Raw genomic sequence first — 16,420 nt, 5'->3', positions numbered from 1 at the left:
GGCTCGGAGCCATATGAAGGATGTCTGGTTAAAAAGAAAAAAAAAAATATAGGAGATCTCTGCTGCAGAGAAAAAGTGAAAAAGTTGAAAACCTCATCTGAACAACCACCATCAGGATCTGTCCAAGTTCCCAACACCATTTATTTCTTGGTCTTTGGAACAGGTGCAGGTTTCTAGTGCTCAGCAGGATTATTGCAGTTAGCATCCCTTTCCTGTCATTCTGTAATTCCTGAGTGTGGTACACACATAGAGATAAGTGATACAGGTATGTGTGTAGAGTGTGTATAAGATACCTTTGTATGGAAAAATCCTACCCAGGCATCTCTGAAATCCCTAAATCTGTGACCAATATACTGAAACTTAGATTTCAAATGTATTATAAACCAGCAAATTGAAAGAATCTTTTTAGTCCCATCCATTACTCCTATGCTTTTCCCAACCCACATCTTTTAGAAAAACTGTTGAAGAGCCTTGCTTTATATACTGAGAGTACATTTTGATGGCAGCAACAAAACAGAGTGGTGAAAATGATTAATGGAAATAGTGTAAGTTCAAAGAGATGCATACAAGCACCTATTTTGCATCTGATGTTTCAGGATACTAAAGCTGAAGAGTATCTTAAAGAACCACAGCTTCCCTTTCCCCCGGTTTAAAATGAAGCTGGTGGCAAGAGGGTATTAAGGACCATGATTATTTTCTTTCCTCCATCAGCAGTGCTGAACATTTTGCCAGCTGGGCCACACAGTGTGACCTAGAGGTTTTGAGGGAAAATGGGTTGTTTAGGCTTTGGTTGGCTGTGGATTAACTTCTGCAGAGGAGCATGATGGAGTAGCATCTTGAGCCTCCTGAGCCCTAGTCCAGGCAAAATCTGGATCTGTTCCAAAAGGGTGGGCAAAGCAAGAGCCAGGGTTTGTCCCCAGAATTACAAAGGAGAGTGAGCAGCAGGCTTATGAACATTTTATGTTGTCAGTTCTCATGCTTATTATGATAATCTGGATTTCACAGGTGACACCTTGCATTGACCTGGTCCTTTGCCATTATTGCTGCCTCTGTTTTCCCTCTTCTGTCACATATGGAAACCTTTTAGGTGTTGATGCAGGGTCAAGTGAATACTGAAGTGGCTCTGCAATGGCTTTTATAGGACTGAACTCCAAAACAGAAAAGCCTTGTGGAAACCAAGCCTCAGGTCAGATGCATCCCTGCCCAAAGTTGTGACTTAGTCCAGGGAGAGTGAGATGTTCCTCTTGTTCCTTATGAATGACTACTTTGTTTCTGCAAACAAATGTAAGGTTTAGTATGTTTCCCTTAATGAATGTACTGAGAAATTGAATCAGTATTTTTGAATCAACCACAGAAATTTCAGTAAATTGGATCTTCTTTTATAGTGCTGAATCAAAATGTCAGACCAACACAACTCAATTATAGTTGAGGAAATAAAACAACATGGTGAATATCAGCAAATTATTTCAAATTGCCAATGCCATAACTACCTGTGGGAAACAAGAACAAACAAGGCAAAGATTCAGCTGTGGGAAAATTGGCTCAGAGCAACTTATTTGCAAAGTTTCAAAACTATTTTTTTCACCCCATCTGAGCTTTATAGACTAGCTGCACCCTTCAGTTACTGTTTTTGCTAAAGAGATGTTTTAGCTGCAAAGAAGTGAGGCAAAGTAACGGGAGAATCAGTATTTGTGCATTTGGGTTTTTAAAAGATAAAGGAAATTCTTGTCCTTTCAGTCCAAAATTGGTTTTCATTTTGTCCTTTATAAAAAAGATCCCAAAATCCTTTCTCCAGAGGAGAAAATAATGAAGCTGGGAAATTTTTCTTTGCATTTTTAATGATATTGAGAGACATGGTGCTGCAGTGACTTTAATGTCATGTGAGATGGTGTCTGTTTCCTACAGCATGAAAAGCCAGAAACTGCAAGTGAAATGTATGGATTTATTAATGATGAAGACAACAAATTCAGAATCTCTCCACAATTAACAGGTAACTCAAGAACTAGATTATGTATTCATGCAATACATGTGTTTTAAAAAAATAATAACAGTTTGAGCTACAGTTGGGAAAGCAAGGGCTGAAGTTGTTGGCTCTAATGACTAAATGTACAGATCAGCTCTGACTAATATGTTTCCTCTTTGGTACAAGTTATTAGGTCCTGTAATTTGTGAATATTTTGTATTTTTTATTTTCTCCGTTGCCATGGGAAGGCAGAAACTGGGAAAGCAAAGGTCATGAGGACTGGTCAAATCTTTTAGATAAAAAGATTGTCAAGTGGTGACTTCACAAGTGGTAACTTGTCCTGCAGGTCCTCATCTCTGCCCTGAGGATGAACGTGCTGAGCCTGAGCAGGAGCTGCTGGTACAACACCACTCTGGTAAAACTGTGGTTTCCTTCAAGCTTTGATGAAGTTTTGGGTTTGTGTTTTGGCTCTGCCTCTTCCCCTTGGTGCTGATTAGCATGTTAATGGGTGGCAGTTGGCGTCAAGATCCCTCTAATACGTCACAACTGGAGAGCTTGTTCCACTTGAGACAAATGCAGGTTTATCAACAGGCAGTGTTTCATATTTATCAGCTTAGCAACAGCAGGTAGTGTGAGAAGCCTGAAGAGTCCTCAGTGGTAGCATGTAATAAAGTCAAACAAAGTAATTTTCTAAGTTATTCAGAATATCACAATATCTTAAATAATAATTTCTTAAAAATGGTAAAGCACTGCACAGTCAGTCTGTAGTGTCAGACAAGGCATGTGGAATATTACTTTAACTCACCAGCTAACAGTTAATTATGAGCCAGCCAAAAATAAAATCATCACAAAACATGATGTCCTGTGCAGCTGCTTTTGGGAATAGCATAAGGAAGCATAAGATATCCCAGGACAGAGAAAAATGAAAGTTCAGAATTCTGTTTCAGTGATATAATGGGACTAAATTAAATCTGTAAGTTAGTCCTGGGGAATTCAAACAGCCACAGAAGGAATTCACTGGCAGATCACTGGGCTGTATCTAAGCAGTACTCAGCATGCATTGCTTATCCCACATGGTAACATTCAGGGAAAGGGAAATAGACAGGAGCAACAAGCATGAACAGTACAAAAGTTTACTCCAAAAGATGGAGTTAGAAAGGACTCTGAGAACAGAAAACCTGTGGAAGGTGTTGTTCTGTCTGATCATTTACACCACAGACAAAATGTTTGAAATTGTATGGATATATCCTGTCAAGGACACTGGCTAATAGATAGCCATGTCCAGCTTCATCATAACCTGCAAAAAATTCTGTAGCACAGGCTTGTCTGGGCAAAATTGTGATGTGCAATGCCAGGGATAGACCATCTGTTTCCTTGTGCTGTTTGAAAAGCACACAGAGAAATGGGAAAGGAAGGACCATGTAAGACAAAGCCATTCTCCACCCAGGGCTTATTGATCCAGGTGTGCTGCTGTAGCAAAGAATTCAGTGAGGTTGTTCCCATGTTTTCTTCTGCAGCTGCCAGATCTCAGGCTGCCCTGCTCAGCAGTCACCCTGTGACTTGCTAAAGTGGCAGGTCACCCAGGAGCATGGCACTGTCAGGGGCTCACATCCAGGCCTTCACACACTCCTGTACTTTCTCTAGTGTCTAACATGACAGCAGAGATGTGAGAGAAAGGTTTTTGGGAAAGTTATTTTTCAGCCTTCCAGATTTCAAATTCTTCCTGCCTCAGGAGAAAATGGTGTTTGTGTAGGTTTCAAGTCTCACAGAATAAAATGATTCGGGAAAAAGTATTTGAAGTTTTGGATTCTGGGTCATACCACCCCTAACATTTACACTTTTCCAATTTGTTCTTCTCTTTCAGCTATACCGTGTTCATTTCAGTATCTAAAACTCTGGGGTTTGGCTGGAAAATATTAGACTAATCCCAGGTAACTTTCAGAATCTAAGATCACCTAGTTATATATAAGGTATGTCTTGAAACAGGTTTGGAATATGAATATTTTTACAAATACATATGTTTTCCAGTTTAATGACTAGGAAGAGTAGGATCCCCCAGTATTTAACCCACATAACAGCCTTTTAAAGAGTAAATTTTTAGGAGGCAGGAATGCTGCACATGCTTAAGAAAGGAATGGAAGGAAGTATGAGGAAGCCCACATTTCTCTGGAAGTTAAGGAGCAGACTTCAAATGTCATTAAGCATAAATTAAGTCTGACAATTAGATCTGTGGTTGCCTATTATTTTGTGTTAAAGAGAATAATAAGTTAAAAAAAAGAATAGTATTTCTTAAAGCAAAAATATTGCAAATTTTGTTGCTTATTTTAGCATAAGGAAATATAGTAGTTTCATGGTGCACTTACATTATTAGAGACAATTTAAATGTAATTTTATTTCTCTATAGAAGATAATTAACATAATGTCTAATATACCAAGACTGTTGTTGGATCTTGTACTAATTCAGGTGAATGTAGACTTTTGTGACACTGCTATCACAGGAGCTGCTTTGAGGGGAGACATTTGCTCTTCAGCTGCCAAGGCCCCATAGCTGCAGGTTCCACTTTTCCTCTGTTGACTCCCTTTCTGCTGCATCCCTGCAGATGATGTCTGTAAAGCTGGATCTCCCAGCAATGATCAATAAGCAGATCACCAGTGCCAGAGATTAGGCAGGGTGGTGTGGCAAGAGAGAGCTGCTCTTCCCCACACAGCAGCACCAATCTCCAGGCAGTCAAAGATTTGCTGTCAAGTGTGACAAACAGAGAACTAAACCCTCAATAAATTTGTTCAGACGTTTTTATTTTCTGTGTACTGGGGCTGAACAAAACACTTAAGGACTTCTAGGCAAGCATTGCATGCCCCAGCCAAAGTAATTTCCTCCATTTTCCATAGCAATTTCAGCAGCAAAAAGTAATAAGAAATACTTGGCTACTGTGATTTTCAGCTACATCCATTCAGTCTTCCAGAACTGAATGGTTTAGCTGGATGCTGGAATATCAGAGTGAAATTCTCTTCATCCATCAGTGTTCTGAGACCAGCCATGTTGGGCTTCTTCTTCCATTGGGAGCTCCTGTAATATCCATCAAACATTTTTCAAGATTGTGTTTAAAGTCCTAGGAAAGTATAGGAAAGTAAACACTTGTGTCACTCCTGGACAATGCTCTGTGAGTCAAGAGAGCTTTCATCAGGTCAGAGGTGAAAGGAGAATGTGCCTGTTGCTGCCTTGCTTAAATTGAATCTTTGAGAGCCCATGGTGTGAATGGCTCCAGTCAATACCAGAATTAGGCCTTGACTCTTAACTACATATTGTGATCCTTCTACAACAGAGTTACTTGAAGTAGTTTTATAAAAAGATATTATATTTTTGTCACCAATATTTGATTTGTCTACCACTGCTGAAGACCCAAAGTCCTATCATTTACAAGGAATATAGAATTACAGTAATATTTCATTATTTCATTGTGTCATATTTTCATTCAAGACTTCCTATTCATCCAAGGACATCCTAAGTACCTACTTGAAACTCAAAAGCACTGAAGTGATGCAAGTGAACACACTGAAGGAGAGGTCCACTGTGATATCCATGGTACACAGGTGTTTCACTGCAGTTGGCTTGGGTGGCACTAGCACTGAGATACCTTGAGACAGCCTTAGGTGCTCCCTTGTGTCCTTCCCGTCTCAAGGACTTCTTCAAAACCTCTTCTGTATGGGTGATGGGATGGTGGGAAATCAGGGGAAGACAAAGTTCCTCTAAGTAGCTTGAGAAATGGAATGCAAACACTTTTTTTGAAAGGTGCTTTGGTTGTTTTTCTATGCCCAGACTCCCTCATTTCAAACAGGATTGAGTGGCTGTAGATGTGCTGTGGTGGTAAGGTTTAGTAGTCAAGTACTGTCTGTTGCAAATTGCTTTGCTCATGAACCCTGTTATGGTTGCTAAGTGACAAAAACCTAATTGTCTCTCATGACTTTGACTAAGCCAAGCATTTAAAAGTAAGAAAGTGAAGTGATAAGGATGATGCAGCTCTCCTGCTGTCCATATAACAAGGCAGGTTTGGCACTAATCTGTTTTCCAGAGCAGACAAAAGTGTTTGTTTGCTGTTCTCCACTAACTTTATTATTCCCAATGGTATTATAGAGAATTACATTAATTGCTATGGTAATTGTAACAAGAAGCAATTACTTTCAGCAAACAGCAATTACTTCACCTTCCCAAATTTGTTTGTGGCCACACCTGCCCTTAATCCCAGATTTATAACAAACATTTTTTCTAGAAAATAAAAAAGAAAGATACTGCATATTCTTTGGTAGGGAAGGTATGCAAATTTCCATGTTAGGGATCTTACCCATGGCCAAACCCCAAAGACAAAACCAGATACTTAAAATTCTCATTACTTTTGTAAACATCTCATGTAAGCAGGGGTGGCATTTTATCTCCTCAGGGGTGGCTTAGGACTGCTTTTAGTTGTGATTGGTAAATGGTGTAGGCAAGAATAAAAAAAATACTTGGGGAAAAGAAGTAAAATAAAAGCTATGACCAGCTTGGTCTCACTTAAGATAATCCATAATGTTGTTCTTTCCTATCTAAAGACTTTAAAGAAGGCACCTATATGAATATAGATTTAGAAGATATTAGAATAAAAAACATTACAGGGCATGTGTTTTCTGTGTTACCATATGATTGTTACTGGGCAAACTGATGAAATACTGTGGCATTAACAGTACTAGTGTTATTCAATGCCTCAGAAAGGCATTAAATTATATCTAAAGATCAAATTCCATAAGCTAATAATGTGTATAATAGCTTTCCCCTGTGATTCTTGTGTTTTTCAAGCAATGTCTCTTACCCAGTAGTACTTCATAAACGGTTTTGGATTTTTTTAATCCTCTGTGTCTGATCTAGACTGTTTTGTTGATAAACAGTTTCAGTGGTGCTTATATTCAAAGCAGCATTCCTCAACATCACTAATATCCATTAAACCCTTCAGAATGAGAACCCACCAAACTGCTAATTACCAAGGTGTTGTGCTGCTCACATAAGTAAACTGAGAAACATTTAGTCCTTGTTTTTACTTGGAAAGATGGCATTTTCTGCTCTGTGCTCTCCAGTGCAAGGCCAGCCCTGGAAAATACCCTGGGGCGCATTAGCAGGGGATTATGTCTAGCCAGGATGAAGGTGGAGTTGGAGAATCAATAAGAATCCCTGTTTCCCACCTATCTGCCACATTTAGAAGTGTTCTCCAGAGACTCCAGAGCAGTACAATCCATAGCTGGGGCCTCGAGTCAGCATAGCAGGCTAAGGAAAATGAAAGGAAGCTGGCACTAAGTTGGCTCACTAAAATTTTCTGTATACACATGGTCCCCCAAGTTTGGTTTGCGTTGGCAAAAGTACATCCCAAATCCAAAACAACAATAAATTGTTTTTCATCCTTGTAGCAACTCTTTTTTTCTCTGGAGAAACAGCTCTACAATGTTAAATAATGTTGATGTTTTCCAGTGCTCCTTATTTCTAGTGTAATGATTTATGGTCCTGGGCCTGATAGGCAGGATAAGTAGAATCCCTGGGGGTTTTCTGGATGGGAACATTTGCCAAGCCCTGAGCAGCACAACTCATAAGAGTGCATTAAGGCCATATTTGCTTTTAATCTCCGCTTCACTCCATCTGCCAGCAATTTTGAGGATTAATTGACATTACCTTGAATCCAATGGTGTGCCTACACTTTTTTTATGAGCAGACATGATCTCACTCTGCTTGCTAAGAAAATACCATCTCCAAACAATGGTTTAGCAAAGCCCTGAGTCTGGGCTGATATCTGCATTTTCTCAGCTTCAGTACTGTGGGGTATGGCTCACAGCCAGCTTGAAACACAGGCTGGGAGTGCTCAGGAGAGAGCAGGGGAAGAGAAAAGAAAGATGGATTAGTCTTAAGGAACTTGAAGTGAGGTTTATAAAATTGACTGTAGCCTGCTTCTCCATCAGACCATGTGAATTAAGCACTTTGCTGCATCTCCAGATACCTGGATGTAATTAAAAATTTTGCTTAGTATGAATTAGTGTGATTGGAGTCAAACTTTTTCTTGATAGGCATTTTCTTTAAATGAAATATAATCTAATTATGTGAACCAATCATCAAGGAAACTGATGTTTATCATAACTCCCTCAGCACAATTCCAGAATATAATCCGAATGTCTTAATGTTTGGGATAGTACAGTGCTGCAAGTTTGAACACCATGTGATTTTTAAGCTATGAGGAAAGTATGTGAACTGCCATTGTACACATCTTGTCTTCCAGTAACCAGTTTTCAAATAGCAGTTCAGTTTTCCAGCTTTATTTATGTGGCTCAGAAGGGTAAAGGACTGAACTAAAACAGTTTTTTCCAGAAAAACTATTTCATTAAAACATGACATTCAGCCACTAAAGAATTCTCCAGTGGCCAAATGAAAACCGAAGAATGTTGAGGGATATTATTGTTGTGCTAAGCCATATCTGCCTTTGCCTTTCAAATAAGAAACCATCAGAATTTGCTGAGAAAAAAATTGCTCCAGTCAAATCAAATTTTAAAAGATACAAAATTATTAGAGGGAAGTAAATTCATGGCAAATGTGAAGGGCAGCTGGAAATGTGAATTAATCAGCAATACAGATATGGAGATCATGAAAACAAAATCGTTCAACAAAATTGTAGCAATGTTGTTTTTTTCTTCTTCCCAGATAATTAACAAATTGAATTGTCTCTATTTTACCGCTGATTAAAAAGCTGAAAGAGCCATTCTGATGTACCAGAGGATTACAAGAGAAGGTATCCAAGTGTACAGCCTGGGCACTACACACTCACCACAGACAGCTGCTCTCCTGTTGCCTCCCTCAGTACATCAGGCCACTGGCTCTTGGTACCTAAATTCTCCATGTTTGTTTGGATTTGTGATGAACATTGTGGTCTTCATCACCAGGATGAAATAAAGAACTTAAAGCACAAATAATGGGTAAGCTACAGTATCTGGTATTTCAGTGAGACAGAGACTAGGCTTCTTTATTCCTGAATTTACAAAAGCAGCTCTGATTATCAGAATGTTAATGGATCTGCCAGATTATGTACAGACCATGTGCAGTCCTCCTATGGAATTGGCCCAGCACCCTCCAAAGAAAAAGAGCTGTTGCAAGTTATCCTAAAAATGGGACCATCTTTAATGTTGGGCATAAAATTCTTATCCAGAGGCACAAGAAAGCTTATGATAGTGGATGACTACATCCATTGGAACAAACATCTTACTCTGATCTTTTCAGATAATCTAGAAACTTACAGGAAGAAGAAAACAGATTATTTCAGGAGTCAAACAGTATAAATTATAATAAATTATCCTTTGAACAAGCAACTGATCCTCGATGTGTATATGTACATTTTGGGAATATGGGTATTTTAAAAATGCTTCCTAAGTGTATATCAAAACTCCATCAAAGTGCTTTAATCTTTATTTTATGCAATGCAAATTTAATTCTCTTTTGCTACTCATATTCTCAGTTTAAGCAAATCAAAAAACAACTTAGACTTTTAAAAATGATAGCATGAAGAACAACAAACATCTTCATTTTGGCACCATGAGAAAGCTGCAACAACAATTTCTTTAAAGAAAAGTCATAAATGCCATTAATCTAAATGACCAGGAAGCAGATGCAGAGGCCAGCTGAGAAATAATTTGCTGTTATAAGATAAAGCATTTTATGCAAATGAGAATCAGTGATACTGGGATAGGTAAGGACACATTAAGAAGCTTAGAAGCCAAAGTTCACTGTTCTAGTTTCTTTAGCATGATTTCTGTGACTCTTATGACTTTTAGTTATTTCATCCTGTCCATGCAGTAACTTCATTATACATTCCTGCTCCCAGTCTCTTCCAGGTCCCCTTGTCTTACCATCTTCTTTTGGCATTAGGCTTGCACCAGCCATGGCATTTAAGCAGCATGTCCTCCCTCCCTCTCATCACAGCTTCTAGCACCACTCACCTTCTGTGCTCCCATAAGGTGGAATCATACACTGTTCACGATTTTTTAAAAAATTAAATAGGAGCTAAGCTAGTTTTAAGTTTACATCAGCCATAGCTCCCCACCCAATCCATTATTCCCAACCCAAACCCTGCTGTGCAGGGAAAATAGGTACAACACAGCAAATATGTGCTAAAGGCAGTGTCTCTCCCAGCATCGGGTGGGGACTATAACACATGGATTTCCATTCTGGATTCCTCTGAGAGTCCTGCAGGGCACCTGCAGTTAACAATTGCTGCCACAGTGAGTCTCTCATTTTTTAAAGGGTTTTTCTCCTTCATTGCTATTTGGTAGCAATGGTGTTAATTGATAGAGACTCCTTGCAGTCTGCAGTTCTAGTTAAGGATTGCTATGGATTGTCACAGAGAAGAGCTTTAAGGAGTGGTTAGAAAATGCAAAGAGTGTGTAAAAAGCAGTGTAATGGTCTGCTTGAACAAAGAATATTTAGTTTTCTGACAGGTAGATTCTATTCTGATTTTGATGAGAGCAAAGCTGTCCTGCTTCACTGAGTTTCTTTTACTAGCTCTTATGCATGGCAAATGGACATTTTAATTTATAGCTGAATATTACACTTATTTTTACACACCATTTGCAGTTTCCACTGCTCCTCATTGGCAATTATTCCTCTTGAAAGGAAAAGATCAAGCAAATTAGTGGACAGCATTCACGATGAATCCTTCCTCTTTTTCCTTTAGGATAATCCTGAAGTGCAAATGCTGAGAACATAAAATGGTTCAATACACTTTAAATAGCTGTCTGTGTCAGGGTTAATTATATTCAATCAGGCAGCCAGATATTCCTAGAGAGAAAATCTTTGAGGTTATCTCTCTTACTGCTCTGAAGGGCATGGCCACCTCAGCTCTGCAGGCCAGCATGGCCTGAGATGCATATCAGAAGTCCTGAGATGGATAAATAAGAAGTCCCGATCATTTTGGGACTAATCCAAATTCCTGCTACAAAAACCTGGATATGGGGTTTGGCTACTATAGTAATTGCAACAGTGGAGCCAGTTCCATGTGAGCTGTGCTTTGAAAAACACACATATAATAAGAAAACAAAATAAATGACGTGGAAAGAATCACTGAGGTTTTCAGATTTTAGAATGCAAAACCTACTTGCTGCTTCAGTTGGATCCTGTTTAAGATACAGCTGCTGTGAGAGTATATGCAGCATATTTAATTTGAAAATATTCCCAGAACTTCTTTGCTGCAGACAGGACTTGCTCAAATGAGTAAAAAAACATATTTAATTCTTTAAATCTCAGAGGGTTGTTTTGTTAGCCACAGATGTCACCCACAGCAAACATTTTGAATTAATGGTTCTCTAGCAGTTGTGTTACCTTTTTCATGCACGACTTTGAGGGCAGCTAATTTCTGTGTTTATGTGTTCTACTTGGCATGTACATGATGTGCTAATGAAGAGAGAAAGAGAACAATAATGATGCTCAGCACTTATACAGCATTTATTCCATTTTACTGCATAAATATTAATTGTGAATCTTCACAAAAGCCCCAAGGAATAGATTAATACTATTATCTTTCTATTTAGGGAAATAGAAACAGAGGTGAAAGACTATGAAAAGGAAACAGAAGTGCACAGATGTACTTTGCAAAGCTTTTTATAGCTTATGAAACAGGTCTGTAGATGTTGTTTATAAATCTAATTACAGTTTATATTTAGGTGTTATGGGAGTAGTAAATCTTGCCTTCCTCCCTCTTTCCTGGGAGGAAAACCTGACAAATGAGGAGCAGAAACATCCTTAGAATTTAACCAGAAGATGAGAAAATTACACCATCAGGGAGGACTTTGCTTCCAAAATCTTTATTTCAACAGGCATTAAAGATGGTAAAGACTTGGAAACAGAATGAATAAAACCCACTTATCTCAGTTAGGCACTGCTTCCCTGCCAGGCTGCTTTCTCCAGCAGAAATCACCCTGCTCCTCCACGGTCTGCCCTGCTGCAGTGCTGTTTGGGCTGCTTTAGTATCACTGCAGGTCCCCCCACCACAGTCCTCACACCTGTCTCTTGAACCTAAAATGGACAAGAAAAAGGACACCTTGTTTTGGACAGATGATAAGCACTGGCTGTGCTATCATCCAGTTTATGAAAAACTCTCCAGGACTTCTTTAGTAACATTGAATATATTTAATTCCGAAGAGCAGAAATTAATCACTTCAGCAATTAAGGCACTTGATTCTATGATAGCATTACTATCCTTGAAGAAACACAATACTTAATGGTTTTTATTGCTTGTATTCCTTGAAAGGTGCATTTGCCCTTTCAAAACAGAGACATTATGTTCTCAAAATCCATTTCCAGTTGAAAAGCCTCCCACTGCCTACATGCAGGTGTGGATGTTTTCTGATTACTCCTAATCAAAGTTCAGGGTTGCTGCATTTCCCGTGCAAGGGAGAGCAGGATAAACACATGTTAATGAAAGAGAGGAAGCAACATTAGTCCCAGAGATTAAAACAGATGGGTTTACTCTGACTTCATTGATTTGCAGAAAGTGACAGAACATTTCTTTTAGATAGAACATTTTCAATTAGATGCAATGTTTTTATGTACAGAGTAATAAAAAATGTGTTTATATCCTTCAGGATGACTCCTCTGCAAGTTGAGGTGTGAATGTCCCCCTATCTCTTTGATGTGGAGACAAAGAAGTTTGTCTTCTTCTTGTGCCAAGGGCAGCACTGCAGCATTTTGTGGCTTAGCTTGTGAATAGCACTTGGGACCAAACCTGCAGCACAGAATGGCCAGGACAGGAGGCAGGAGATACTTGGTGAGTCCTGGCTTTGCACAACAAGGCAGCACCCAGCTCACAGCTCTCCAGATGCTTTGTAAGCCCACCTGTGTAGGGGTGAGTCTGGCATGTTCTGCCAAAGCACAGGCTTAAACATTTCAGTGGTTTATCAGAACCAGAGCTAAAGACACAAAAAAGAAAACAAAGAACATACTTTTTAGTTAGTTATGCCTGGTTTTAACAAGTTTTTCAGGATTTTCTTCCAAACTACCACAAGCTATAAGGTAACTTTGAATTTCGAAAGCTGAAAGTGGTGCTGAGGGCCCTGCCCTCTACTTTAAACATCAATCTTTGCTTGTACTCCAGGGTCATTGGAGTAACCTTTTGAGTACAAAAGATTTTCCTTCCCAGAGTGTTTTCTCTGGGATACCAACAAATGTAAAAGTAGTACTTTGACATCATAGTTAGAGATGACTTCTTCAAACCTTCCTTTTGTTCCTTAGTTAACACACTTCTACTTTTCTCCTCAGGACTGCCACAGGTACTTTATAGACTGTGTAGTGTGAGAAGCAGTGGTTGTGCTGACACCTTTGTAGAGCTATGGCTTCCAGCTCATTGTGAACTTGGCAGTGAGTCTCTGCTGGTGGTTTTGCTGTATTTGCTGTTATTTTGCTGTATTAGGTAATTGTGCTGCCTTTCCTCAGTTCATGTTCCTCACTCCACCTACTGTCTGGTACTCCTGCTGCCACATTTAATGTGCATAATGCAATCTGTGACCAGAGCCACTTGGAAAGTTCCTTGTTTTCAGGAACAAAATGTACCAGTGTCTCATGTAGCTGTTGCAGCAAATGTTGCAGTTAATTTCTTTTAGTGGATTTTGCCACTCTATGATGAGCAGCTATGTGGGGCAGACTGCAGCTATGCAAATGTGCACTCACTGGCCTAGTTGAGCCAGGGTAGTAGTGTGTGACTCCTGCCATGTCTTCTGTCTCCTTTGACAGAATTTCTGCTCTAACCAGCTTAATTCTTTCTACTTTTTGCTTCCTGAAGGAAAGCAGTGAAATTACTTTAAGTGGCATCCCAATAAATTTTCATTTCAGTAATTTAAACCACAAGTGATTACAAAACAGAGAGACTGCTAGTGACTAGAGGCTGTTTCTTTTGATTTATTTTAAATTGTTATTTTATTTTAACAAAGACACCTGCACAAAGCACTGTATTTAAATTTTTTCATTTGACCCAAACAGCCCCCATTCAATCTTCTAGCAATCAAGGAAACACAAACCCCCTCAATTTTGTTTCCTTAAGTGAGCAAATGCAAAGTACTGTGTCAGTATGGGCAAATTGAACCTCACTGCATCTTCTGGTTACTCTGAACCATTCACAGGCAAAACCTTTCTCTTCTTTGCAGGCCTCCACATACTTTTGGGAAAAGTGCCTTCCCAGCAGGGCCTGGTAATTGGCTGTAAGTTTCCATGAATCAGTAAAAGCAGGTGGATTGGGCTGATTTCTTGTATGAACCCATCAGTTTTTGAACAGAAATGTTTAAATGTTAAAAATCAGTGTGATCCTAACAAGTATGGAGAACATTGTTGTCTCATCCCTTTGGTTTTAATGGAGACTGCTTCCTCTAATATATATGAACATATTGATTTCTCTTTTGAGTCAATGATAAAATGTGTTTCTGCAGTTTTGCTTTTCATTAGGCTGCATTTGTAACTGGTGGCAATAAATCGTGATCTGGAGTTAAATGGGTGCAGTGGTCTGTTACCCCTGGTGTTCTCACTGGGGCTGTTGGTCTCTGCATCCACAGGGATCAGCCCATGGCCAGAGCTGTACTTGGGAGATCTGTGCCAAGGGGTTTAGGAGCTACAAAGATCCTGACAATCCTTTCTAGTGTTTGCTGGAGCTACCAAGCCACCACTTGGAATTTTAAATGGTGAGCTCTAAGACTTGAGGGATGCAGTGAATATTAATTCTGTTCTATATAGGACTGAAGCCTTTCTGGGGAAGGTGATAAGGCAGCCCTGACCTGATAAGGGCAGCTCAGAGTTTTAATGCAAAAAGAAAATGTCAGACTGTGCAAATGGGATCTGGTGCTTTATTCCATGGAAATCTAAGAGAATTGTTCAGTGAAAGTGGTTTGAAGTCTTCTGCTAAATGAGTTGCTTGAAAGAAAATGAGCTGACTCATTGGGTCACACCAGGAACCTTTTTACTGGGCTGCCAGGTGGGTGAGTTCTGTTTTCACATAGTCTTCACTGGATTTCCTCTGATTTCTCTTGTCTGAAATGGAAATTTTTGGCTGAAATAATGACCTGTAGACCAACCTTTGCAAAGGACTATTTATCTTCTATATTGCATCTCATCAAGCAAGCCTTCAGAGGCGGAATTACCAGATTAGGACTGGAAAACCATGTCAGGCTGCTTATTCACATCAACAGGTTTGGTTTTTAGCTTTGCTTCTCAGGGAGGTGACAGAGCAGGGCTGTCTGTGCCAGCAATGGAAAGGCTGCCTTGGATGCTTTTTTTCTGGGGAATTGGACCACAGCCATTGGAGAGCTTTCATTTTTCTGTAAAAGTATTTTAAACAAAATCAGGATTTAGTGCACATTATAGTATCTCTACTAGGACAGAAGCTGTGAGCAGCAGGTTTCCACTATCTGCTTTCCTCTAATTCCATGTACTATTCAGCTGGCTGGGACTTCTGATACGATCTTGGTGCTGGTGTGAAAATAGCAGCATATCACATGGCAGGGGAATCTCTTATCAGTAAACAAAGCATTTCATTTCTAGCATATTATTGCAATGACAGCAGTAACAATAAAACCTGAAGAGCAGTTACACTTCGACACAGTTGAAAGATAAATCTGAGGTGATCTTTATCGCTAATACCAGAAGCTACTCTCATTTTTTCTGCCTCTCTCCCTCACTGCAATGAGCTTCATTTTTACACTTGAGCCCCTACTAGTTATCTTCTCTGATGCTGAAGAATTGTATCTTCACTTCCCAGAGTTCTGAAAGGGCTCCTGTTCTTCACTTGGTTGTAAATAACGCCCTACTGCATTCAACTTGAACTAAATAAGTACTTGAGAGTTTAAGAAGTCCATAGACTGCTGGGGCTCCTGCTTCTGTGCTACTGGGTTGTTCTTGCTTGCTTCCATATTATTCTTTTAATACATTGTATTTGTGGTGGTCAAGGAAATAATGAGTTCTCTGCTGGAAAGTTTAGTAAACACAGGAAAAAGAATGCAGTGACTGAAGCCTCTGGTAGAGGTTAAGCAGACAGCTCTTCAGGTATGATAAATACAGATTATTCTAGCTTGAGTCAGAGAACCAGACTGTAGAACTGCAAGGCCCCTTATAGCTCAGTTTCAATTCAGATCACACAGGCTCAGCAAAACAACCTGCTAATCACTTCCCCTCTGTTCCTGAGCTAGGCAGGAGCACTGCAAATTCCTCTACAACAACTAAGCCCTGAGTGCAGCTCCTGCACCAATGCTTCCCATATTCCTCCTCCACAATTTTCCTTCTCTGAGCCTTTCTGGTGGGCAAAGCCAGCAGTCCTGCTTACGAAGATGGGATTGATCCACCTGTGCACCAGGCATGCCCCTGAATTCTCAGGTTTGGTCATATCTGTATCTGGTATGGCCACCACAGAAAATATGGGGGGAAAATAA

General features: G+C 39.6%; 1 long non-coding RNA gene across 1 annotated transcript; it reads left to right on the top strand.

The window, feature by feature from the left end:
* Window positions 1-2,359: 2,359 nt before the first annotated feature.
* Window positions 2,360-8,846, top strand: LOC110470613 (uncharacterized). The gene is made up of 3 exons (XR_002465454.1): window positions 2,360-2,378; window positions 3,828-3,894; window positions 8,670-8,846. It is a non-coding gene; the product is annotated as an uncharacterized LOC110470613 (long non-coding RNA).
* Window positions 8,847-16,420: the final 7,574 nt, after the last annotated feature.

Source organism: Lonchura striata, chromosome 9, assembly GCF_046129695.1.
Source record: "Lonchura striata isolate bLonStr1 chromosome 9, bLonStr1.mat, whole genome shotgun sequence".
Lineage (NCBI taxonomy): Eukaryota > Metazoa > Chordata > Aves > Passeriformes > Estrildidae > Lonchura > Lonchura striata.
Note: the sequence above shows the minus strand (reverse complement) of the source record. Positions and strands in the feature narration are given on the sequence as shown.